Genomic DNA, 25,247 nt, shown 5'->3' with positions numbered 1-25,247 from the left:
ACAGCAAGTTGTGATGTGACTTCCAGCTTCAGTTTCACCAGGAAAAAAAAAAAAAGACCTGTATAATGTGTAAATTTGAACTGATGATCAATCAGCTGAGACATTACAGTGAAACAGTCTAGGGGAATAAACTTGCATTAAAGTTTAAGTATTATTGTGAAAAAATATATATTTAAAATTTCAGACATACTTTAGAGGTCACAGGAGCCAGCAAGAATGCTCAATTCATTTTATCATTATCATTATTTATTACAATCTCATAATTTATCAGTTTCTTAAAACCCAGACATAATATCTCAAGGTCTTCTTATATCATAGAACCAAAGAATCATAGAATGGGTTGGAAGGAGACCTTGATGTTCACCCAGTTCCAACGCTCCCACTGTGGGCTGAGTTGGCTAGTCTGGAAGATTCTTCCTCTACATGACCAGCAGCCATCCCCCTGCTGAAAGGGCTCCTCACAATCCTTTGCCTCTTCACAGGTTCCTAACTAAACCAAAGAGCACATTCAGAGTCTATCAAGAAGCTTCTCCTTTTTCTCCCTCCAGCTTTTCTGCTCCTGTGATTTTATAGGATGGTACTCTGAACCTGGCAGCTCCCCCAGGCAATGGGCTGTGCTCCAGGCTCATTCAGCAAACCTGGGGGCAGGATGAATCCAGCAGGACAAAACTGGGTCCAAAAAAATGCTTGGGTGGCACTGACGATGGCAAAGTATCTCATGAGAAAGCACTCGATGTGATATGCTAAAAAAAAGCATTAACTCACTACTGCCATGAAAAGATTCTCTGTGTCTGGGGATCAGTTCTAACACCAGCTACTTCCAAAGGATACCAGCTATCGCCTTCAGGATTTTCACTGTAAAAACAATTTTCCTACACTCTACAAACCTGAAAGAAATCCTAAACAGCTCCCAAGAAACTGAAACATCTCAGATGAAGGCAAGAACAGTAACACCTATAAAGTATATTTGTAGCAGCACTTAATGAACCATCAGGGCCTAATCCTCATTTAGATTGTGCAAATATGAACGACCTTTTGCTTCTTTTTATGTTAGCATCGTTTGCCAGCTAAAATCAATGTCAGTACAAATGAGCAATGAACAAGGGAATGTGTCCAATACTGTCTCTATTTTAAGATTCCAATGTTGATTTTTCAACTTTCAGAAAGATTCAACATAAATTTGCAGTATCTTTGTGGCAACATCATTGCCCATGACTATAAATATTCATAGAAACAGTAAGAGAAAATGCTTTGCTTTTCCAAGGACAATTGATCCTTCTGCAGAATTTACTTATTTGTATTATAGATCATCCAGTTTTTATTCTTTGAGAGAGAACGTTTAACAACTCTTAGCATGTGATGGTCTCCACATGACTTCCCATTCCCCGTGTTGGGAAGAACAGAGCATTTGCACAGCATTAATAAAGAATGCCTGTTCAAAATTGAAGAGAAACAGTAGTTGTTCCACAGCAATTAGTCATTAGCAAAGTGCAGACATGCAGCCTCACCAGAAAGCATCTCTGAATATGCAACCCTGACAGTCTTTTCAATAGACCTCTGCTTGCACTCTGCTTCTCCCGGTCACCAGAGAACAATAGCTATGACTAATTCAGGTTTTGAATGCTGCCCCTGCAGCACTACAGAATCTGCAGCACAAAAATAACAGATGTGCCTCGAGAACAAGTCTCACAGGTGCAGCTAGAACCAGCAATATGTGAGAAAACCCAAAGCTTGCTCCTATCAGCAAAGTTACAAAGGAGACCTTGCTGAGGAAGGCAAAGCTCATCCATCACTTCTTCTAGCAAGCAGTACACAAAGACCCAGTTTTTCCAATTTCCTTTCTCTTTTGAAAGCTTGAATAGCAAAAAATATTTGCAAGCTATGAAAATGTTTCCATGAAAGAAACTCAGATACTGGTCTAAATGAAGAGCATTATTAATGTTACTCCTAAAAATCCCATACCAAAAGCTATTTCCATAGCTGGAAACCTCCGGTTTTTGACAGGTTTATTTTCTAGGGGCACACATAATATACAAATTAAACAAGTATACAAATAATAAAATTTTATTTAGAGGTAAAAAATAAAGCTGATATTCAAGTCACATTTAAGATGCAAATACTGTCCTCTCAGGACTAGATAATTTCAAACTGCAAAATGATTTTGTTTATATTTCCCTCGATAAGCAAAGTATAGAGAAGCACGAAACAAATTTTGCATTTTATAGCTTCTAAACAAGTGCACCTCTGTCTAAACACAGAACGTAAACATAAATGTACCACACACTGCAACTTCAATTACAACTGTTAAACAACAGAGCTCTGAAATAGCTGCTCTAATTGCCAAAATATGCCATGCCTAGCACACCACGTAACACCACCAGCATAAATACCATCTCCTTCAGCTTCACTCATACCGCCAATCTTGCTGTATTCAAACCACATTCCACAACAGCACTTTCCAAGCTGAGGATTTTGCCTCTGAAATTCTTTATGTTTCTATTAATTAATGCTCTACATAAATGAAAGGAGTTAAGGCATCTGTCTGGTTCATACATTAACCTGAGATTCAGTGTTCCTGTCCCATCTGATCTACAATGATTGATTTAATCTTAACAGCAACCATTAACTATTAGGGAAGCATTACTTCAACAATGTAGATACACATGGGTGTCAACTGCACAGCGACAGAGTGCCCTGTATAAATAATAGGCTCCGAGCTAGATTCATCAAAGAGAGCAGGAAGATGTCTTGGAAGAGAGAGAGGGAAAATGAATTCGATGAATCATGTAAGTGGCAGCCTGCATCTTGAGAACAGTTCTCCATACTGTGATTATGAATGTGTTACATGCAGAGTTTCGTCAGCAATTGCTGAAGAGGAGTAAGATGCTCAGGAGCAGCACAGTACGTTGGTGAGCACAGCACGTGGGAGGCTCTGATTCAGGGCCCAGGAACTCTTCCAAATGGCCCCAGTGGGACTGATAGCAAAGCACTATCGGAAGAAGGAAGGAAATGCAGGACTTCAGATGTGCTTCAGGGTAATGATGGTGCCACGACGTGCTGATCACAGGCCAGGACTGCCACAGCCAGTCCCCTAGCCAGCCCAGGCCACAGTGAGAAAGTGATTTGGAAACTCAAGAGCCACTGAGGAAGAGCTGCTGTACTGTCCCAACACTGACGGGGGCTGATTGTATCACACAAATAGCAAACATCATCGAGTGAATCCCCACTGCTGCTTCAGAGCTGATCCTTTATAGGCAACCCACACACTGAGTCGTAATTACATATGTCATTCACTGAATAATTTCAAATTAATGAATGTGTTCATGAGTATTTAAAGTGCTTTCACAGACCATTCACACACAGAAAGAGCTTCAGAAGCGCCACAAGAACTATGGGGAAACAGGCTTTCACTGTGAGTGCATTTTATAGTTTAAATTCACACTGATTCTTTGCCAGGCTGAGAAGGAAATTTTCTCAGCTGGATTTAGATTATACACAACCTCAGGTTATCAGGGGGCCTAAATGAAGGGCATGCCATCAACGTGAATAGAAGGACAGAAGTTCATCACTTGGCTGCAAGTGTGGCCCTGTATGCAGAGCCATAGCTCCAGGGGAAAAGACTTTACAACAGCTTCCTCCACAAAGCCATGCTGAAGCAGCAGCAAATGCCTGCCTGCTTCAGGAAACCATATTCCATTTTGTTCCCATATTTTCTGCAGCTGAAAATGAGCTGGGATAAAGCAGACTACCAGTTAAGTCTAAATAGTTTAGATGGAACAGGCTTTGGTATTGCAGTCTTCTTAGATTCTTTGTTGGGGTAGAAAGTGAAGTACTTGAGGTAGATCTCAACTTTTGTCACTTCCAGACACTGCACCAGTTGTGTGTCCAGGAGGCCATGCCTCATTTTCAGATATGCACCTCATCAAATAAATCCAGTGCAGTTTCTGGAATTGATTCTTAACTATCACAGTGAAAACCAAATCAGAAAAGCCAAAGCAGTTGCCACTGTTGCCAAGGCAGGAAACAGAAGCTCCCTCACCCTGAGACTTCCTTCTCTTCTCCATTTACCCTTGGGAAAGTGAGAGCAACTTGAGATCTTAGCACTTCCAAAGCTCTTGCAGATGTACCCAGAGGCCAGCTCTACCTTGAATCATGGAGCAGAAGTATGCAGGAATGGAAATAATCTCCTAAGTAATTAATTTTGGTTCCTCTCCCTCACAAGAAATCATGTTGTCATGCTGCCCTCCCTTCAACGGTTGGACCCAGGCCTGGGGAGCTGGAGACAAGCCTGCACCACTGGTGAGGAAATATCCTTCCACCATGACCAAATGTGTCTGAAGAGCCCACAGGAATGTGTCAACACTGATAGACAGGCAATGCATAGAACTCACCTTAGAAAAGGAAGCAACTTCTCAGAGGCAATGGAACATCTAATTATGCTAAAAATAAAAGGAAAAATCAGTCGAAGTAAATTAGGAGTATGGAAAGTGAAAGATGCAGAATTTTTTGATAGAGCCTTCTACAAGAGGGAAATCATAACTGTTAACATCCCTTCCCTACTAATCTCTTTCTCTTCCTGACTGCTAAGGAACAATAAAAGTCCATGCAATTTTGCTGACCATCAGACATCAGTTAGTTTTTCATACAGGGACCACAAGACAGGAAACGGGATCACCTGTATTTTGAATGTACCTTCTCCAAACCCGACACAGAACATTCCCACATGACAAATGTTAAGGCCCTGTTCAGTTTCTCACTGCTGATCTAGCCTGCACAGTACACTTGAAAAGTTGACAAATCATAGAGATTTTTCACAGACAATGCAGTTGCTGCTGCGACCACAGCTACATCAGCTTTAATTTTAAACCACGCATCCTTCTCTTTAATTTAAACATCCCCTTTAGTGCAGAATGACAGAACTGTACAATACAGCTGGCCTAGGTTTATTAAACTTCACTGCAATGTGTAGCCAGTCTGACTAGTTGGTTTGACATTGATATGAACTGAAAAACATGCTGATTTATTGTATCTGGGTCTGAAGGTGATTGTTTATTGTCACTGCCACACAGATGCAAAAACACTGCCTGGGGGAGAATGTATCAGCTTGCAAACAATATAACAGGAGAAAAAAGTATTTCTCAAATAACATAGCAGACTACTTGTGATATATCTGGGATCTTTGCTGAACCTGCCGCTGAGTAAAATGGCTAAATTTAACAAAACAAAATTAAAAATAAAACACTGTGTCATCATGTGCTCAATTTTGGCACTTAAAACTGATTTAGCCAATACTTCTGAATGAATCACACTGTCCTTCTTCCCTTCATACTTGAGGAGAAACTGCCCCAGGTTTCACAGGAACTACAAGCTGATTCAACACTATCCCAGATGTCTACAAAGGACTGACACGCAATTCCTGATGCAAATTGAAGTACATTGCTAGAAGTGGCTTAACTTTACATTTCAAGGAGATCCATGAGCATTGCAGTACAAATTAGGGACAGGAAATGTAAATAGCAAAAGAAATTTCACTTATCACCACTTCTGAAAGTAATCATGAAAGAAAAGTGCCAGAAGACAGAGAGCATTTTCACTTTCTTTCCTCATTTTTTTAAGCTGTTAACCTAGACCAGAGCAAAAGATGACATTCAGATCCTCTGAGGGAAGAAAAAAAAGCACTAAGAGTTCATCCAGTGCTGTTATTCAAACACTCCTGCATCCATCAGATGAAGCACAGTTCCATCAAGCTGGAGTTTCTCCCTGAGTGAGTCAAAGCAGAGGCAGCAGCACACCAGGGCAACCTGGCAATGCAGGTGTGGTGCCTGGTTGCCTTCCTCCTATCATACGACACACAGCAGGTACACAGCCAGGAATGCTGGCAAGGTGAGGGAAGATGGTCACATCCATGTCACCTTCAGAAATCTGCTCTTGAGATCAAACAGAAATGTTTCTCTGGCTTGAAGAAGCTTAAAAATTAGAGAGTGGTTTGGATATATCCACAAACAACCACTGACTTGTGGGTCAGAGCATCAGATCCTTTTATAATGTTTAGGTTTTATCAGAGAATAAGCATTATTCAGAAACATAATCAAATAATAGAATTCAAATGGACATCTGAATTTTGACTGAGAAGTACTGCAAGCTTAGAAGGATTCTGAGCTAAGATTTGATGACTAAATAAATGAATAAAGTTATCTCTTTGTGGCTGTTTAGTTGATTACTAGATTTTTCTATCACACAGCCCTAGTTCTCAGCATACTCACACACAGAGTAACAGATTTCCCCTCACCAGTGCCGTTAGTGACCTTGTCCCTTGGCCTGAGCACTATGTACACAGAGTGCCACCTGTCAGTGACCTTTCAATGTCACAGAAATAACTGAAAGGAAACAAGCAATCACCTTTTCAACTGAAATTTCATTTGCAAGCTGTAATTTTGATGTGAAAAAAATATACATTTTTGGAAGTCAGAAAGAAGGCAGAACACTACCTATTACATGGATGTCATGATGACTTCTCTCCAATCATTCAGTAAACACATTCTCAAGAACACTTCTCATCATCTCTTTCGTCTTCGTTTTACTGATCTTACAGTGTAGTGAAAGAAACATCTGTGGAAAAACAAATGTAAGAGTGATTGCACATTCAATCATAGAGAAGTTACATGTTGCTATCCTACAAAATCAGCTGTAATGAAACACTGAACCAGGTCACCAGGGCGTAATACTTGTTGTGTGATCAGTACAGCATCCATCTCTGTCAAAGAACCAAGATATCATAAGTCTCTCAGCTCAGATGTAACCACATCTTACAAATCTACCACATCATGTGGCAATTCTGATGCTTTTCATGACTTCAAATGGCTTGAAAATATAGCTTTAGTCCATCTTCACATCTTTTTGTGTGTAGATTTACAGATCTGTGTACTATTCATCTTTTCAAATCACCTTGTACACATAATGTATTGGTGATAGCGAGGGGATGGTTCACATCTCTCAGTCTTTGCCAGTGATTTAGACATGTAGGTTTAAGTGACCAACTGGTCCTCATCCATGCTCTTTAGTGAGTTCTTGGCATCTCTAGAGTAAAGATCATGAGAAAGAAAAAGGTTTCTTGGGATTGAAAACTCTGCATCATGATGGCATAATCCTACCAAAATGGAAGATGTGAAAAATAATAAAATAAGGAAAATAAAATTTCAAAGGCTGTGGCAAATTCTATCATGGCTCCCTGGATTAAATGACAATTTCTGTGCAATCCCTGAATTTAAATCCTGCCTTCTACTTGGGGTAAATCAGGACTATGTGCAAAATTTCCTATATTTAAACAAACAAAGCAAAGACAAAAGTTGACCAGCATCTGAACATTCTTTAAAGTAAGAAAGTCTGTGCATATACATAATTTCTGTTCCTTCATACTTCCCAGCATGTGTAAAGCAAGTCCCTTCCAAGTCTCTTTTTGCCTTACATTAGCCGAATTTAATTGTAAGTGCTAAATGAGAAGTCTCAGAGTCTCTCAGCTCATTAGAGTAACATGCACCAAAAGAGTTAAGCAGGTAACTGATTTTATCATCATTTTGTACCTCCAAGCTTATTTTAATGAGAACAGATCCACTTTCTTAGTAAATTCATAAATAACTTTCCTCATAATTAATTGTCTCTCCATGAAATTTTAAGATGGATTTGAATTTGCCAGGAACAGGCTGATTTCCTTTGTAATTAACTAATGTATCAAAAGGGATCATTTATAATGTCTGCGGTCAACATCAGTCAGCACTGTTACAGGGCAGCACAGTAGGGCACGACTAATGAACACATGATGGAATCAAAACTGACAGACAGAAAGTCATAAATCTTTAATTTGCATCCTGGATTTTGCATTTTATATGGGGATTTTGCCTCAAAATGATGCAATTTGCAGAGAAGCTACAGGAGTGAAGTCAATGTCAAACTTGAAACATGCAGAAATTTCTGTCTTCAGAAAGTGGCTGGAGAATTTGGCACTGGTTCTCATAGGCTCCTTAGTTATCTGTGTGAGCAGAAACATGCAGGGACCAGGACCCATTCCACTTCCATCAGCAGATTCTCTAAAATGTCATGCTTCTCATGAATGCCCCTGAAAATTGGAGTATTGATTACATAATATACTACAGTGATGGGTGCTCTATAAATATCTAAGATCAATAGCATTCTCATCCTGCTTATCCTGGACAACAACAGTCTGCAACTCCTCTCTAAATATTGACTCTTCTCCTGTCTTAGCTGCTCTGCCTGACCCAATTTGTTCCACCCCAGTAACTCTCTTACTCCATATAACTTCCATATAACCACTCTTAAAGGTTGCTCAAGCATCTGTCACTAACTCCTTTATTGCAAGCCCTAGCAACTCTTTTCCAAGTCTGATTCCTCTATGAAAGATTATGAACTGATTGCATTATCTCTCAGAAAATTAACACCAGTGTTCATTCAAGTCCATTACTCCAGATGAAGGTTTCATTCACAGATCTGTGGCCAGTGCTCTAGAGGAAGTCAACCTGAAAGACCACATCTGTGGTTATGGCGTTACATCAGCAGGACTGAATCGTGGTGTGGGTGGGATGATGGCACAGTCACAGAGCTGTGCCTACATCACATGGCCACACCATGCTCAGGGGAGAAAAAGGAGCTGTAAATCTCAGACTCTTCTTCAAATACTGTGATTTTGAACTATTTTGAATAGCCATTATGCTATGCATATGTTAATTATAAAACAGAATGCACTAAGATCAGGTCTGTAGACTAAAAAGATGCCGAGGTCCTGATATCCATGTACTGCATGTACCAGGGTGTTTCACCCACTTCAGACTAGTTTTAGTCTGGTCCTATCCACTGAAAGCTCATTTGCACTTGGAGCACTGTATCTGTGCTCCCAGAGCATGTCTTCTAGTTTTGTTTCATCCAGAAGCAATCCAGTTCATGAACTTCAAGACTCTGCCTTGATGCTGACCAAAGTTCACGTGGGCAGATCACCAAAAGACTAACTCCAAAACATACCCCTGACCCAGGTTAAAACCCACAGATATCTGCCTCTCACCCAAAGATGTCATCTAAAAAGGAGTATGGGGACAATCTCATCTTCCCACAGGTCATGTCACCAAATTCAGTGTATGCCAAAAGGTCCAAGAGCTGACCTGAAGGCTAAACATACATGTTTGAATGCATTTAGCCATGCCATGTGCATGACAATTCCTTTGTCCAGCAGAGGCCAAGGCACAGCACATTGCTGTGTTCTCCAGGCTCTGCCCTGCACTGTGCACCCCCCAGCTGGGCAGCCACAGAGCTTTAGACACAGCTTTGGGGGGAAGGACAGTGGTTATTAGAGGTGCAGGCAGATGTAATGGTAGGAAAAAAGGGGGACAAGTACAGTCTCATCGACATCAGATCCAATCATTTTTATAGGCCTGTTTATGCACTTGAGATAGGCACTCCTAAGCAAGTTCTATTGCACTGAGCTTCGTTCTAACATTACATGAGAGCACTAATGCAAATGCCATAGAAAAATTTGCACATCCATTCCTTATTTAGTTTTTCTTCTGGTATTTCCTACCCCTTATCCAATCTGCCCATGCATTCCTGACTTTTCAGAATTATGGTAGAATGCAACCTTATTATCGCAGTCAATACTACTATTAATAGCAGATCTGAGTAATATCTTTCTGGCATAAAAGTTGTTTTTAGGACCACATGGTGCTAGGCCTAGCCTACAAGCAGCTACAGAGTCTGGGCAGAGATGTTTGGAGTTTAAACACCATATGGAATGAGCGAAAATTAACCAGGAAGCACACAGAGGGGCAGGAACACTGCCAGGATTAAGAGAAGGCATTCCCTCAGATTTGAGCCATGCAACAAATGAAGGAAAAAGGCTTTGGATTAGGTCTATTGTGTTACATAGCAAGTGCTCATTTTAGCTCTGCTTGTTTCAAAGGTAAAATTTTGGTTATGAGGAACCACCTTCTTTATAAAAAGCAATCATTCAAAGATGGTGAAAAGGAAGATCATTTCCACTTATGGGTAGCAAAGCTCTCCCAACATGAGGATTAAATAACGTCTGTGATGTGAGAATTCCACAGTGTAAATACCAAGAAACTACTCTCCATATTAAGCAAAATTTATTCCTAATAGTAGCAGCTTGTTTACATGGCAACATGCCGTATTTGCAAAGCTCTTTTACAAATATCCTCAATGGTTCCAAGCTGCAAGCAATCTAATAGAAATGTATTCTACAATCTACATGCTAAATCATCCTTCTGAAGGTCATGTTTTTCCACCTCATTGTGTTTGAGTCAGCTTTGGTAGATGGCCATATTTCCTGAGACTCAGTGCCACAGAGAGTGAAATAAGGGGAACGTTTTGGCCTATGTACAAAATATTTTTGCTTTCAGGGGCTTAAATGCTTTTAAAGCTGCTTTGAATCTCGCATAGGGCAAGTAATAATGAAGCACGTAAAGAGCACTGAAAAAAGCCCAACAACTAGGTGAATCTGCCCTATTACTCTGCAATAGAAGACCTTTTTTACCTACTGTTTTCAGTAATTTGAAGACTAGTTCAGTGCCAAGGAACTCAGCAACACTTTTGAGAGAAAGGATGCATCTCAGCACTTTTTTATATTATTATTTTATTGTTACGAGCCATCTCCTGCTGATGCACAAAGAGGAAGAATATCAACTTCTGTACTTAATACTCATTTCAGAGCACAGTACCTAAAACATTCTGCACTTCAAAATCACATATATGTCAACTCAAGTTTAAGATATCTAATTTTCATTTACAGTATCAGTATTTCTCATTTTAAATCTTTATAATCTATTTAGCCTTGTCTCCAAAAGTATATGATGTGTTGTTTCTAAGACCAAGGAGACACCAATATTTCTTTTCCATGTTTTCACCTCTAAAGAAAACAATATGTTCCATTAAGGCTTTACTTCAAAATCTCTGGAACTCAAAAAAGAAATCTTTATTTACAATTTGGATCTAAGAAAACTATTTGAAAAGTCAGGCTGAATAAATTGCGTTGTTTCAGTCCAAAAACTAAAGTTTTCTATGTTTTTCTAACAAGAATTTTTTTAATGGTTTCAAAATATCATTTGTGCTTGTCAAAATTATATCTACATTTTATTGTATGTTTGTTTTCTATTAAGAATTTTTTCTATATTTCAATCACTTTGCAAGCCTAAATAACACTTGCTTATATAGCTCAGGTTACATCCAGTCCTACTCAAACCTTAGGAGGTAATGTTTATTTACAGAACCATAACTAATACACGCTGCTGCCTGTGTCATTACAAAGTCTAACACAACCCGATGGTTGTCTCTGCCTTCATTAATGTGAGAATTAACCATCCTTTAGCTCAGCACTGAAGAGAGCTAACTGAGAAATTCATCCACACAAGGAAATGAAGGGACTTAGTGCCCTGATAGATTCTCCCATGATTAAACCCTACCACAGCATCAAGCAGATGACTTCCAGAGAGCAACCGATTGCTCCTTGCAAGGAGATGAATCACAGAGCCCAGCTATTTGTGTTACAGAGATGAGAGCCACTACAGTCAAGTGAGGTCACTAGAGAAGGCTACTACAGAAACGACAGGAAATGCAGCTTGCAGAGATGCATTTATCACACCACCAAAGGGCTGAAGATGCATTTACACATCTGCCCATTTTGCAGTTGTGATTATGGTATCAATGCAACACAGGTCAGCTCAGGTAGCAGTGCTAGTGAGGAAAGCACTGAGCCATTCAGGGACTTCACTGCCAGTATCCCTGACAGGTTTTGTGTGGTTCATACTAAAGGATAGTTTTTCATGCTCTGGAAAACTGTGACACCTCAGTGAAAGTTACTTTGGTAAGCCTACATATACCTGGCATGCGTGCCCCTGTGGTGTAAGAAAACTGTTAGTTTCATGATACAATTCCCAGAAGTCTGTCAAACCTTCTCCATTCAACCACAGCCCAGCAGAAAGCCATGCAGGACTCAGCACACCAGTGTTCAAGTGACCACAAACTGCTGGAACCTAATGGCCATGGCAGTTGTGAGATTGGATTCAGTGAATACCAGGGTTTCAGGTGGCCTTCAAATTTACTAATTTACATGAAATCAGTCAATAATAACAATTCTGATGCTTTTTGTGCAGTTCCAAAGATCATTATATCCATTCGCCATCTATGATTCATTTTGCTTCTTAATTCAACAATCTATTTTTAAGTCCAACAAAAAAAGCCTGCAATCACAAGCACCACAGGTGGACTGCATTTTGAGTAGCCTACAACCTATTATTGCTATTAAATTTGCTACTTTTTCATTTCAAGAACTATCATAAACGTTTAAGAGAAAAATGCCCCTTAAAAGTCATAAACAAATAATGAGATTTTGCACTTATCTCAAAAGTAATTTTGAGATTGTATTGCTAAGCTCTTTAATTGTAATTGATTATGTTCAATTTGCCACACATATTTAATCCTAGCATTCAGGTTGGATACCCTGTTCTGACTGACCTTGACTACACGAGATGCAACACTTGTTGCTGAAATTGAACAAAATTGGTTCCCTCTTCTAAATGCTTTGAAAGATTAAGTGTGAAATTACAGCTTGAATATCAACCAGAGCAATACCAAGGTCATGCAAGTTAAACCTGAGTGCTCAGGATGTAATCAGGAAGCAGATGCACAAAAAAATTTTACTGTGTTTTCTTTAATCCATGAAGCACTTGACTTTTTCAAATGAGAATGGAGAACAGCACAGGGAAAGCAACAGCAGCTTCTTGAAGCCTTTCAGGAAATCCACTAACCACAAATTGCCAAATACCCATGCCTTGGATTAAAAACCTGTTCAAAGAAAGTTGACAGCTATTGTGCCCAGCTTTAATTGCTAAAAAAAAATACATCACTTAGCAACAGCCTAACCAATATCAATAGGAAGAGCCAAGACCTGCACTTCTAAGGCAAGCTTAGAAAGCTTTTATACAGTTGTAAGGAAGTTATGGTAGGGCACAGGAAAAGCTAGGTAAATAAAGGATTAACACAGAGGGAGATATGACCTTCATTGCAACGTAGAGATAACCAAGGAGTCTGTAAATTAACTAGTTGCAGCAGACCAGCAATGTGAGCAGGACAGCACACATCTGAGCACAGACTGCTGCACTCTGCTTTGTGTGACACAAAAGCCAGAAAGACTCTGCATGAACTATGGATGGACGGCACAGAGCGGAGGAACACCACTGTCACGGATTTGGCTCTGTTGCACATCAAGAACTTCCTAATGCAACTGACCCCACTGGCCTATTTCCCTTGATTGTTGAGTAAATCAAGGCTAGGACTGCCTGTGGACCCCTAAGCAATGCTGCTGTGTACATCCTATATTCAGCTCCCACTAAAAAAAATTACCCAGAAGACTTCCAAATCTCAAATAGAGGTACAAAACAAAAGCTTATCCCTGGTGTCCTCTTTTTCACACACCTTCCCCAAACACCAATGCCTGCTTTGTGGGTGCTCTACAGGCTGTTGCTGAACTTTGTTTTAGAGAACTTTGTGTAGTGGTGGGACTAGGGCCAACAACAAGCTCCCAAGCCATGAGAAGCCATGAGAGCCTAGAGAAGGATCTGCAGCCATTGGAGAGAAGTCTGTCCAAGTTGTACTCCTTCTATTTCCACAGCAGGGATGTCTGGTGACACAGGCAAGGACTTGAGGGCAGCGGGGTTCACGTGGCTCTTGGCAGGACGGGGTCTGTGCTGCTTCCTTCAGCTTCTCCCTTCCTTCAGGAAGGCCCTGCTGAGCCCCCCAGCTCAATCTCCCAGTTGCTAAACTCAAAATGCTACATTTGCAACAGTCCAACAGAGCACAATGCAGAGATGAGTTCTGATCACAAACAAAGCTTTCTGCATTATGTGGATCAATACAATCAATGATAAATAGTATAACCAATTTGTGCACATCTCTGCACTCAAGTTTTATAGTCAATATATTTAATATAGATCAAGAATTTCCTAGTATTTTTTATCCCTGTTTCCGACATTCTCTTCTATCTTTCTCCTATCAAAGCTAGAGCACAAAGCTCTGCAGCTGCTAAACCTGGTGCTAAAGAACATTTAGCTGGAAACCTCATTGCTCTGAAATCAAAAACATTTGATAAGGAATGGTAATCCTTACAAGCACAACAAATTGAGTGTAGCTTTCAAATTCTACAAGTTTCTACAGTTGTATCAGCAAAGTCTCATTATATTTATTTTTTCCTATAGATCTTCTTGCGCAGTGCTGTTCTGACAGCTAGCTGACATCATTATACTTTTGTAAAACATAATTTCTCAGGTTCAGCCTCAGGTCCTTAAAATCCTCCAGCTGAAGCAATCTTCCCTATTCTGAAAGTATGTATTTTAGGATATGCTTTCAAAAATCAGAGACCACCAATATCTACAGATGAGAAAACATAACTGCCTGGTCTTGCATATTGCTCAGCTAGTAACCTCACACAAAGGGCTGTGATTGCCAGCTGATGGACACTGACACTGCAATTAGGAGCCCCGGTGATCCTACTACCTTTCACATGTCCTTGCAGCATCAGTGGCAATTAGCAATAAACTCCAGAATTCCCGGGCCCTCATTTACATCATTGCAACTTCATTAACTTAACTGAGCACCAATGGATGAATTACAGACAAAATTCAACACAGATAAAGTTCAGCTGTGTTTTCAGTGCTAGCCTGCTCAAACAGTGCCAGCAGTGCCACTAGGAAGCAACAAGTTCATTAAGAAAGAAGGCATTTCTGGTGCATTTACTCTATAGACCAAAAGAATTCCCTATAGATGAAGAGAACTAAATGAATTACAGAAAGCCAGGCTTTGCTTGCAGTATTTACTTGATCAACATGCTATTTCCATTCAATCCTGCAAAATCCCAATAGAAATGGGTTTATGTGGAACTCTTCCAGACCATGAACAGTGCCTACTACAAATAGTTACTCAGTAGAAAACGCACTGAGCTTTTTCTTAGTATCTATTGAAAATGTTCAGCATGAAAACTACCTGTTTTCATACTAAATCAATTCTCCATAATACAAATTAAGGGTGTTTATATACATATGTATATATTTAAACACAGCAATCAGGCACTGGAACAGGTTGTCCAGGGCAGGAATCACAGCCCTGAGCTGCCAGAGGTATTCAGACATCACTCTCAGACTTAGGGTTTGAACTGCATGTGATGCTACGTGTGACCAGGAGTTGGACTCCATAATCCAGGTGGGTCTTTTCCAGCTTAGGATATTCTATAACTTTTATAATATTGATTAGAATTTACTAGGTAGTATAATGCAACATCTCTAGCCTATGATGAAGTCTGAAAAAGTAAACAAAATAATGAAAAAAAAATCAGTAATTCATGTTTACTTGTGTATGCACCCACTTGGTTTTGCATCATAATTTACCTTCTTACTAACATCAATAGCAATATATGAAGAAAGGAGACTTCCTATTTTTGAAAACTCCTGGCAATGCTTTCTTTATTAACATTTCTGCGTTAGAGCTGATGAATGGCTGGTAATTTCATTCTTGATCTCTAATTCGGCATGAGAAATGGTCAATTTCTGAAAAGACACTTTGACTCCAATTTATGTGAAGTAGTTTCTGTTTACTGATCGGTAGTTTTTATTTCATATCATTTATATTCTAATTTGATTTTCTTCCCCTTTTGAATAGGGCTTATGAATTCATCACAAGGACCCTCTTAAGACAGACACAGGTTAATAACCATTACAGATGCATGAAAATGTATCAGCTAATTTTCTACCTACATCATGCTTACAGGGAATTCAGACCTTATCAAATTTACTCCAGACCTTATCAAATTTATCTTACACCTATGAAACGTTAGGGGAAATGGGAGCAAAGAGCTAGAAAACTAAAGATGAAAGAAAGCATTCATGAAAAAATAATTAACATGCACAGTGATCTTCCTGCTTCTGGTTTCAGTAGCATTTTGCAAGATTAAGAAGTTCAGGGCTTCATCTATAATTATCAGAACTGCTAATGGATAATTATTCAAGCAAGTTAACTGCCTCTGTTTGCTCTCTATCATTTTATCTTTTTTTTTTTTCCCTAACTTTGGTAAATAGCAAACCATTTTTATCTCCCTTCTGCAGCCTCCAGAACATGACAGGCTTTTAAGAAATGCCATCTCCTTATTACTGTGTCGTTTTCTGATATTTAACAAAAGACCAATATGTGCTATGTATTCTCTAAGCTCATCTTTTTATTATCTTTAAGAAAAGGATCTTTACTAATAAGCTTACACTGACAGACTACGTACTGGACAATTCTTAAATGCAAGCTTTTAACTCTGACAAAGCATTAATTTCTGAAAGAAAATAATAATAATGAATCTCCTATCAGAAAGAAAAGTAGAAATAGCAAAGCCACTTCTACAACTGACTGCCGTGTTCATTCCATATCACTGCCACGTGTTAAATAAGTGAACTTCCATTAAGCAGACTTACTATGAGCATAACAGCTGAAATCAATGAGATTAATTCCTGATTTCTATCCGGTAGCGGCCAGAGGGAAATCAGCCTCGTAGCTCAGAACAAGAGCATAAATGTGATTTCCAAAACTTAGACCTTGATGGTCTGCCTTGGGGGCAAAAATTAGGTGGATAAATCCACAGTGATTCCACTGCAAATTCCCACTGACTTTAGCCGTACCACACACAAAACATGTGCATAGAAATTAATCACAAAACAGGTGCTGTAAATTAATCTCCCTAAGAGATTTTATTAGACAAACTAGTGAATGATTTCCCCTGTGCTCTTCAATAAAGCTGTAATTAGGGGTATATATTCCAAAAGGCTTTCAATGACATGCCAAATACTCCAATAATGCAAAAGTTAGTTGTTCAAAACAGGACAACTTTTTTTTTTTTTTTTCAGTAAAATCTTTGGCTAACTCCAAAAACTTTTTTCCATCTTATATATTTTAGACTGCTTGTGTTGGTAGAGGTGACTAAAGGGAACTACAGTGTAAGAAATCAACAAGATTAGTGAAGCCTTCATCCTGTTTTGTGGTCATTTAATGAAAGGAGCTGCTGCAGTTCTTCTCTTTTACTCATTCTTGCATTTATAGATGTGCATGGCAGGCTCTTCACATAAAAGGAATGCTCTTTTATGAAAGAAGGAATAAAACCTTTTCATTCACAGCTAAAGGAAAAAAAAAAAGGGATTTGGAGAATTTCAGATGTTCTAGAATACTGTAAGTACTTTAACCTACCATTTTTTGAAATGAACAGCTTCTGGAAGGACAGATAGTGCATCGCTAGTGAAAGAGGCTCACCACAGTGAACCATTTTACTCAGTTACAAGTATGAGGGCTGCTCCAAGAGCAAGGCTTCCTTTTTTATTCTGTTGGCCCACAACCTCAGAAGCAAATGATGGTCGTATGGTCGTATGGTCAACGTAGAGGTTGAACCTTCCCACCACTATCCTGTTACATTTTGATGCCATGCAACAGAAGGCAGCAAAGGGGCAGTCTGAATGGCTTCTGACACTGAAGTGCGTGGAAAGCAAAGATGTTGAACTGAATTCTTCCACACAGAAGTAATTGCACCCATTGACATTCAGTGGCACTTGCTGAATGACCACTGACTTAATGGAGACCAAATAGTGAATGTGAGCATAGCAAGGCAGTGGGTGGTGTGTTTCTGCAGAGCTGACGGTGACATGGTGGTGACATGACTTTCTGGACTACCTTGCAGAGTTTCACAAGTGCAGCATACAGGCTCAGTGAAAATGCATAGCTCCTGGTGGTAACTACACTGCAAAAGAGTGTTTTGTAGCTGAGAACTTGCTCTCTCAAACTGTGTCATTATGCTGTTTGTATCCGTTGTAGTTTCTACAGAAACAAGTAGGAGGCATTACTTTTGGAGCGACCTCCATAGATTGAAGACATATGCTGGCTAGCTTCCAAGCCCACTTCTGAGCACCAGAAGAATGCTTTTGCAGCCTGTACAAATTCCATCCCATATGCAGACAAAAATAGGAGTTATTCAAAGCGCTACCCATAATATTTCTAATGAAGACTGCAGATCCTTTAATTCAAAAGCTGTTCTAATGTTTTTCTTAATCTCCAGTAGAGTGCAATTCTTTGAGCAAAGTATTTAATGCACATTCGTCAACAAAATGTGACAAATTTAATTTTTTCAGTAAAATTCAGCAAAAAAAAATTTACAACTATGTATAAATTTGAACATTTCCTAACAGAAATCCAGGACGTAAATATAAAACATATTTTCTCTGAAACATTCAAAATTAAATGAACCATTGTCTTTCGAATGAAAAAAAAAAAAAAAATGACACATTTTACTTTTGAATTCATCAAAAGCATTGAATAATTTTGGGCTTTGTTCAACCTGAGGTTGCATTTTCACTGTTTTGATGAATTACTGGTGAGATGAAGAACTTGAGTAGCCATCAGCAAAGACCTTTAATGCAAGTATTCAAGCTTAAAACTCAATGTAATACTATCTGATGTCATTAGTCAAAAATATGATACATACTAAACTACTTGAATAAATTTTCTTCTTTACTGATTCAAAGATTCAATAGTAAAAGCATAAATAAAAGAAAAATAGAATTTTTTCTCCTGCCTACACTGCACTGGACAGTAATTCACTACAGGAATTATTTCCTTGGTACTTGGCACTACAGCAAGAGCACACACAGATTAATTTACCAGTACCTACAATAAGAAAATGTGCCAACTATTTCTACACCTTAGCAACAATATTCTATGAAGAAATAAAAGGTTCAGGGGATTTAATTTTTTTTTTTTTTTTAACATATAAAAACTTGTAAGAACTGCACCACTCTGAATGGTACAGATCAGGATTGTATTGGCATTCAGTGCATTTATTGTTAATGGCATTACAGAGTGACATTAACGTAACCAGGCATGGCGGGCCAGGCTCACTCTGGAGACTGGAAAAATGGTAATTGGGAGTACAGACTGTCAGCAATACATGATCTCAGTGTGAGAAGCCAACTGTATGCTCCATCACACCGACCTTTAGAAAAGGAAAGACTGGGAAGGCATTTGGGAATAGCCTCGGGTCTGCTATTTAACTACTCTAAAAACATTCTCGTTAAGCCACAACAACACCTTCAATAAATTCATAGTGGGAATCCCTAGTTTATGGTACTACTTTTTCATTTATTTTGTCTTAGTTTCCTCTCTGTTATCGTTCAGTGCAGCACTCATCTAAGGAATGATAGAGCTCTCCTCCGAGCCACGCTCAGGCAGTGACAGCAGCAGCAATAAAGAATGCTGGAGAAAAGAATTTCCTACACGCACCCCCTAGCTCTATTCAAGAGGTGTTACATTCATGGTGAACTTTATAGACAAGCACCCTGAAGGAAAACGTGCCATCAAACATCTGGGCAAACTTCACACAGGTTTCAGTTGCTGGGACTGCACCCAACAGGGTTATAAAAGGGTATAAAAATCTGTGCATTAAGCACAGCCTCTTGTCTTAGTGCTTTTGTGCTTAACATTGCCCAAAACGTTACCTCTCATTTGTCTTTCCCCTCATTCCACACTCTGGGATAAGGCAGCAGAAGATCTGAGAGCACCAGCTTGCGCACTGAAGGACAGCCACCCTTCCCCAGGCTGTTCCTTCCCGGGGATTAAGGGCCCCACAAAGGCACATATGCAAACAGATACTGCTGCTTTATTGTGTTGGCTTTTTTTCTCCCTAGTCTTCTGTTGAAATTGTTCCTTTTTATGGCTTTCGGTAGCATAACCTTGAAGAGTCTCTTCATCTTTAAGCTGATTAAAAATATTTTTCACACCCAGTAAGCAAAATGCGACTTCATGCTATGTGTACTTAATGGAAGAAATATGCTTTACATGCTTCATTAAGTTATTTGTGAAATTGCATTAGTGCCATTCCATTAGTATACCTCTCTCAGCTACATCTGTGGTCTGTTTTTGACAGGCAAATTACCAGTTTCATAAGTCTATTTTGAGTTAGTAATGATCTTCTAATATGTTGAAAAATATCCATCTTAACAGGAATTGGAAAAGAAAATAATAATGTATTTTTCAATACAATGGCACTGAAATTATCTGCTGTAGGACAAGATAATTATCAAATTTCTAAGCGTTTCTGAGAAACTAAGGGTTATTTGGGATATTTCGTTATAACCTGATGCAATACAGGAACGTTAATCTTGAAATAAGATGTCACAGTAAACTTCATATTGTTTAGAAGAAGTGAAAGGAAAGCATTTACTTCATTAAAATCTTCTAACATATCTGGAAGGATATTAAAATGATAAAAATGATGATAGGTTGACTAAACCTAAATTGTGAGAAAATGTTAATATACCCTTTTACCCTGCTTAGTAGGAATTACTTTAAAAGAAGTGAAACATTACTGATCTCAATGCGGGCACTAACAAAAGCCAAAATTTAACACAACAGTATTTTTCTTTTTTTTCTTCCTTTTTTTTTTTTTTTTTTATTTTCAAGCCACTTTCATTCAGAGATCAGCTTTTAAATCATACCAAGACGAGGGCATGAAGTGCTATTCTCCAACTACCTTCTAAGATTAATGATAATGTACCGTGCGTGTTCAGTTAGTTCTTCACAACTTAGGATCAAGGTCTCATTATCTTTAGCATCATAAATATAAACAAAAGAAGTTATGGCCTGTGGCCTGGAGAAATTACAGTCAAAGGCTCTAAAATAGTACTCATCTACACCACACTCGCTTGCTGTGCTGATGCAGATTTAACTGTGCCCAATATGTATTTCCAAACTGCGATTAAATATACTGCATGGGGCAACAACCTGCCAAGGAAAAGAAGAGGTGGACAGCAGGCAAATTAATTTAAAGTACCTTTTGATAGCTCTTAATCATCTGGAGGGATAGTTTCAAATGAAGAAGTAAATACCTATATTCATTATTTATCTGCCCAAGCTACTGACTCTTCCTGTCCTTTCTTTGAGTCGGCCACTGACTTTCAAGATCAAGAGGCCTTGTATCAGGCTTTAGTTCAGTTGCATTTTAGGTGTGTTAAGATACCGTGCAGATAGTAGCTGTTTCACTAGCAAAGATTACCTGAAGGGGAAAAGAAGCACTGAAATTATGACTGAAATCAGTAAAGCTCATGGTTATGTAATGATCCTGTAAGAAGAAGGAGTAGAAATATACACACTTCGTAATTTCTTCAGCTTTCTCATGTCAAAGCAATAGAGACTGAGGGCAAAACCAGAGGTGAAATATCTATTACTGAAACAACACCAAGGATTACAGCATCACCAGAAGGGCAGCTGCCTCCAAGTATTCTGACTTTACTCTAAAATGAAAGACTTTCAGCAGGATTCTGTCAATGACAAAAATATACCAACTTGGATGGCTTGTTTAGAGCACTAAATAGCAAAGCAGGGTAATCAGCATCTCTGTGATTAAAATTGAACAGTAAACAGTTCAAGCTTGTTTCACAGTTTCTCTGAACATTTCAGTACCGCCCTTAAATGGCTAAAAGTACATAAAGTTGAGAAGTCCTTCTAAGTTCCTCATCTCACACCAACTCTTTATTTCTTACATCTTTTTCCTCATCATAAAAAAGTATAAGATGTCTCGTACTGATGAAAGAATATAAACAGCCTTGTTAAGCTGAGCACATAGTACATCAGTACTTAAAAACATCTTATCCACTTTATCTCAAAATATGATTGCTGGGCCGACTATATTTGGCATCACAGAGTTTCCAAACCCTGAAGCAAATAAGGCTGATCCAAACCAGAAAGTTGTGTCTTTTCATTATTTTCCTTTAAGATATGTGCTACGTATTTGTGTAACAAAAATGAAACAGATTGTCATGAAAAAATCCTTTACAGGCATTGCAGTAACCTTACTTCAGCTTTTGCTTGCCTCACCAGGCCCCAGGCACAAGGGAAGCCCTGCTAATTAAGGTTAGGAGTTCTGAAGTACTGCCATTCTCTAGCTTTTCACTTTAAAAAGTTTATCTTTCAATATCTCGGGTGGATTATCTCATAAAATTAAAGGCAGACATCTGAAAATGCGTATCTAAAACATTACAAGCACAAACCATGCCCAAAGATTCACACAGGTTGAGCAGATTTAAAGAACTGCCATTAAAATCAGGGGCATCGCCACTGCGAGTTTTGTCACGTAATGCCATATGTCATGTTCATTAGTATATTTGCTTCCACCACTTACAAGAACAACTGTAAATTACACTCTTCCTACCCTGGCAGATTTCAGAGAATGTTGACACAGGAGCACATCCAGCCCCAATTACAGCTCACAAAAGTCAAAGCTACAAGACTCATAAACACCTACAACAAATGAACCATGGGGCAAGAAAAGCACAGTTCAAGAAAGCCTGGAAATAAGGACTATTAATAGCTGTGGACCCATGGGACTAGGAGAGCAGCACACATGGGTAGACAGCAGTGCCCTATATTCACAAATAGGTTACAGAGAGCACAAGCAGGCCATGAATCACACACACAAACACAAGGACTGCTCCACAAATAAGCTGTCTTAACCTCCTTTGTGATAAAAATGGTGTTTTGCTCTTCCTCTATTGAGCCTAAGTGTGCTACATCTTGTCTCTGAGAGAAACACAGGCACACAGAAGAACAAGACCAACCTGACTACTTTCATATAGAATGTAAAAAAATCAGTATATAAATAAGGCACTAACTTACAGACAGTGGATAACATTTCATTCATGTCTTAAACTCTGCAGACATGGAAACCTCATGCAAACAGATCATTTTTTATTTCAAATAAGCTCATGGTCCAGTAAGCATTTGTTTTTCTGTATGCACCTAAGATTACACCTGTCCATATGGCGTTTGTTACTACACAAAAGACCCACTAATGCTGCTAGGTCTTTATTCCATGCTTTAAAGAACAAATGCACAGGTTATCGAGGCATTACTCAGATCACATCACGCTCAGGTCGCAAACAGACAAAAAGACATGAAGATGGATGGTGCTGTGTCTCTGCTAAGCAAGGTGGCTGGTTTTCAAGTGTGGTGTTTTGGTCTTACCCCTCAAAGACTGAAGCAGACTGGAGTCAAAGGAGCGTCAATTATTGAAATTGCTGCTAATGTAAAGTATATTTTAATGTTTCAGGTCCAGTCATATGCTAGAATGTGTGTATTTATAGAAGCACTTTTAGGGACCAGAGATTTGGATTTTGGCATATGTGATCAAAGCAATTCTGTAAAGAGGTGCCAAGGCCAGAATTTGTTGACCTTTATTTGTGAAAGCTGTTGATTCAATAAAGGTCAAGATGTGTGACAAAATTCAAGCCTGTCTGAGCCAATTAATGACAAGTAACCAGACCATTAAAAATCTCATTTATGCGGAGCAGTCAAGTGGGTTATATGAGGGCAGTCTGTACCTTAGGCATCAGTTATAGGCTCACAACAAAAAAATAAAGGACACAAAAAGGCAGAACAAGACAATGCTTAGTCTTAAGAGGAATAAGAAAATCTTTCTAGGTCTACCAGCAAAGAAAGGTACATACAAAGAAAAAAAGAAATTTTAATGATGCAGTAGTGTTTATTTCATTGTAAATATTGGTACATCTGAAGACAAATTTAGGAAAATATTAAGAATTTGTGGATATATTGCCTATAAAAATACTAATGAAATTCATGGGAATATACTATTCAATATGGCTATATACAGATCATCAAATAGCAGTGATACTCAGCAATAAGGTAATAAAGAAATAGTCTGGAAGTGCCAAACTGCTCAGGGATCTTTTCTGAAACTCTAGAAAACTGAAGAAATAAAGTATGGCACTCATCAGGAGGGAAAAAAAAGAAAAATGGGAAACTGGAATACGATATTAGTGTCTAGAAAATCTAATTTTAGTCCCTAAAAAAACTTGTGCTTTTTTGTTGTTGTTTGTTTGCATTTAAGGTCTATTGAAACCAAACACGCAGCAGATTTCTTCAGACACCTTGGATTTTATGATAACAACAAAAAGATTTCACTGTTTTAGACTGCAGTTCCTCCTGATAGTAGCAGTAATCCTTAGTTTGTAAAAATGTAAGAAATCCTGCTTTGTTAGCTAAGGTGTGTTGCCAGCAAAAAGAATATGTCCAAATATAAAAGCCAGCTTGTACATATTTCCTTTTAAAGAGCGATATATAAACTATGGCTTTTATTTCAGCTTACATATAACTCTTTGTTAAAGCCAACACTAAATACTCCAAAGTATCAGTTGTATTTCTAGTCAAATTGCGTTCCCAGTAGGCACAATAAAAAATTACATCCACCACCATCTCTGCAGCTAAAACCTGTGCTGGTCTGACCGCAGAGGAGAAGAAACTCATGGTGGTCACGTTGGCAGATAGCAACAAACAGCACTGCCTGAGGAACAACACTTAGCATTTTCATTCCTGCACAGCCACATGGGCGCTGGCTTAAAAATCAGTAGAAGAGAGCTTCTGCCAGAGTTGGGCAAGGTGGAGCTGGAAGGGGAGATGAGGCATGCCCCAGTGCTGACAGATCAGCTTGGAGGCCAGATATCCAATAGAAAATGGGGCAGAATGGATTAAACAGAGAAAATGCCTCAGGTTGGCTATGTAGGACAGCCACCCTCTCCTGCAGAGCACCCACCTCAGAGGCAGGAAAATGGCACCCGTCCTCTTGACCTCTGAGGGGCATAAAAAACAAGTGCACTGGCAGCGCCTTCGCTCAAGGTTGTTTAACTTATCTGGCCTTCCTTCTACAGGCTCATCGTAATTCCCCTGACGGCGTTTTGCCTGTTTAGTAAATTTCAATTTGCAGTACGCTGTTTTTGAAGCAGTCTGACAGACACCTTCGCAGATTACCCGTCAGGATCAGCAGCTTTCAATTTTTATGCAGCAGGGAAGTTTCACATTCCTAATTGAAAGCTGCAAATCACACACAGCGTGCCTCTGCCACAAGACAAGGCAAGGTAAGGGAGCTGTCCTCAGACCCCAAATGGCTGCCACCACCAGGCACAGCCTCCTGCACGGCCCTGTGCTATGCGTCTGCTTGGCTTCTATTTCTCACAGCATGCAAACTTAAGCACATTGCAGTCTCTAACAATTCAAATACATAACATATAGAACACACATATGAGATTCATCTTCCGCCCTGCCTGGAAAAGCCTTTTCAAAAAAACTCAGGTCGATGCTGAGGCAAACACATT

The 25,247-nt window shown here is 39.1% G+C and overlaps 1 long non-coding RNA gene across 1 annotated transcript in view; it reads right to left on the bottom strand.

Moving 5' to 3' along the window:
• Positions 1 to 286: 286 nt before the first annotated feature.
• The window catches only part of LOC128076044 (uncharacterized), a 39,262-nt gene continuing 14,301 nt past the window's right edge, over positions 287 to 25,247 (bottom strand). The window contains exons 2-3 of the long non-coding RNA XR_008204225.1: positions 4,392 to 4,439; positions 287 to 490 (exon numbers count right to left, since the gene is read on the bottom strand). This is a non-coding gene — a long non-coding RNA (uncharacterized LOC128076044). The remainder of the gene's footprint in view (positions 491 to 4,391; positions 4,440 to 25,247) is intronic.

This window comes from Tympanuchus pallidicinctus, unplaced genomic scaffold (genome assembly GCF_026119805.1).
Source record: "Tympanuchus pallidicinctus isolate F22 unplaced genomic scaffold, pur_lepc_1.0 scaffold13, whole genome shotgun sequence".
In the NCBI taxonomy this organism is placed as follows: Eukaryota; Metazoa; Chordata; class Aves; order Galliformes; family Phasianidae; genus Tympanuchus; species Tympanuchus pallidicinctus.
This window is presented reverse-complemented; position numbering and strand designations above follow the sequence as displayed.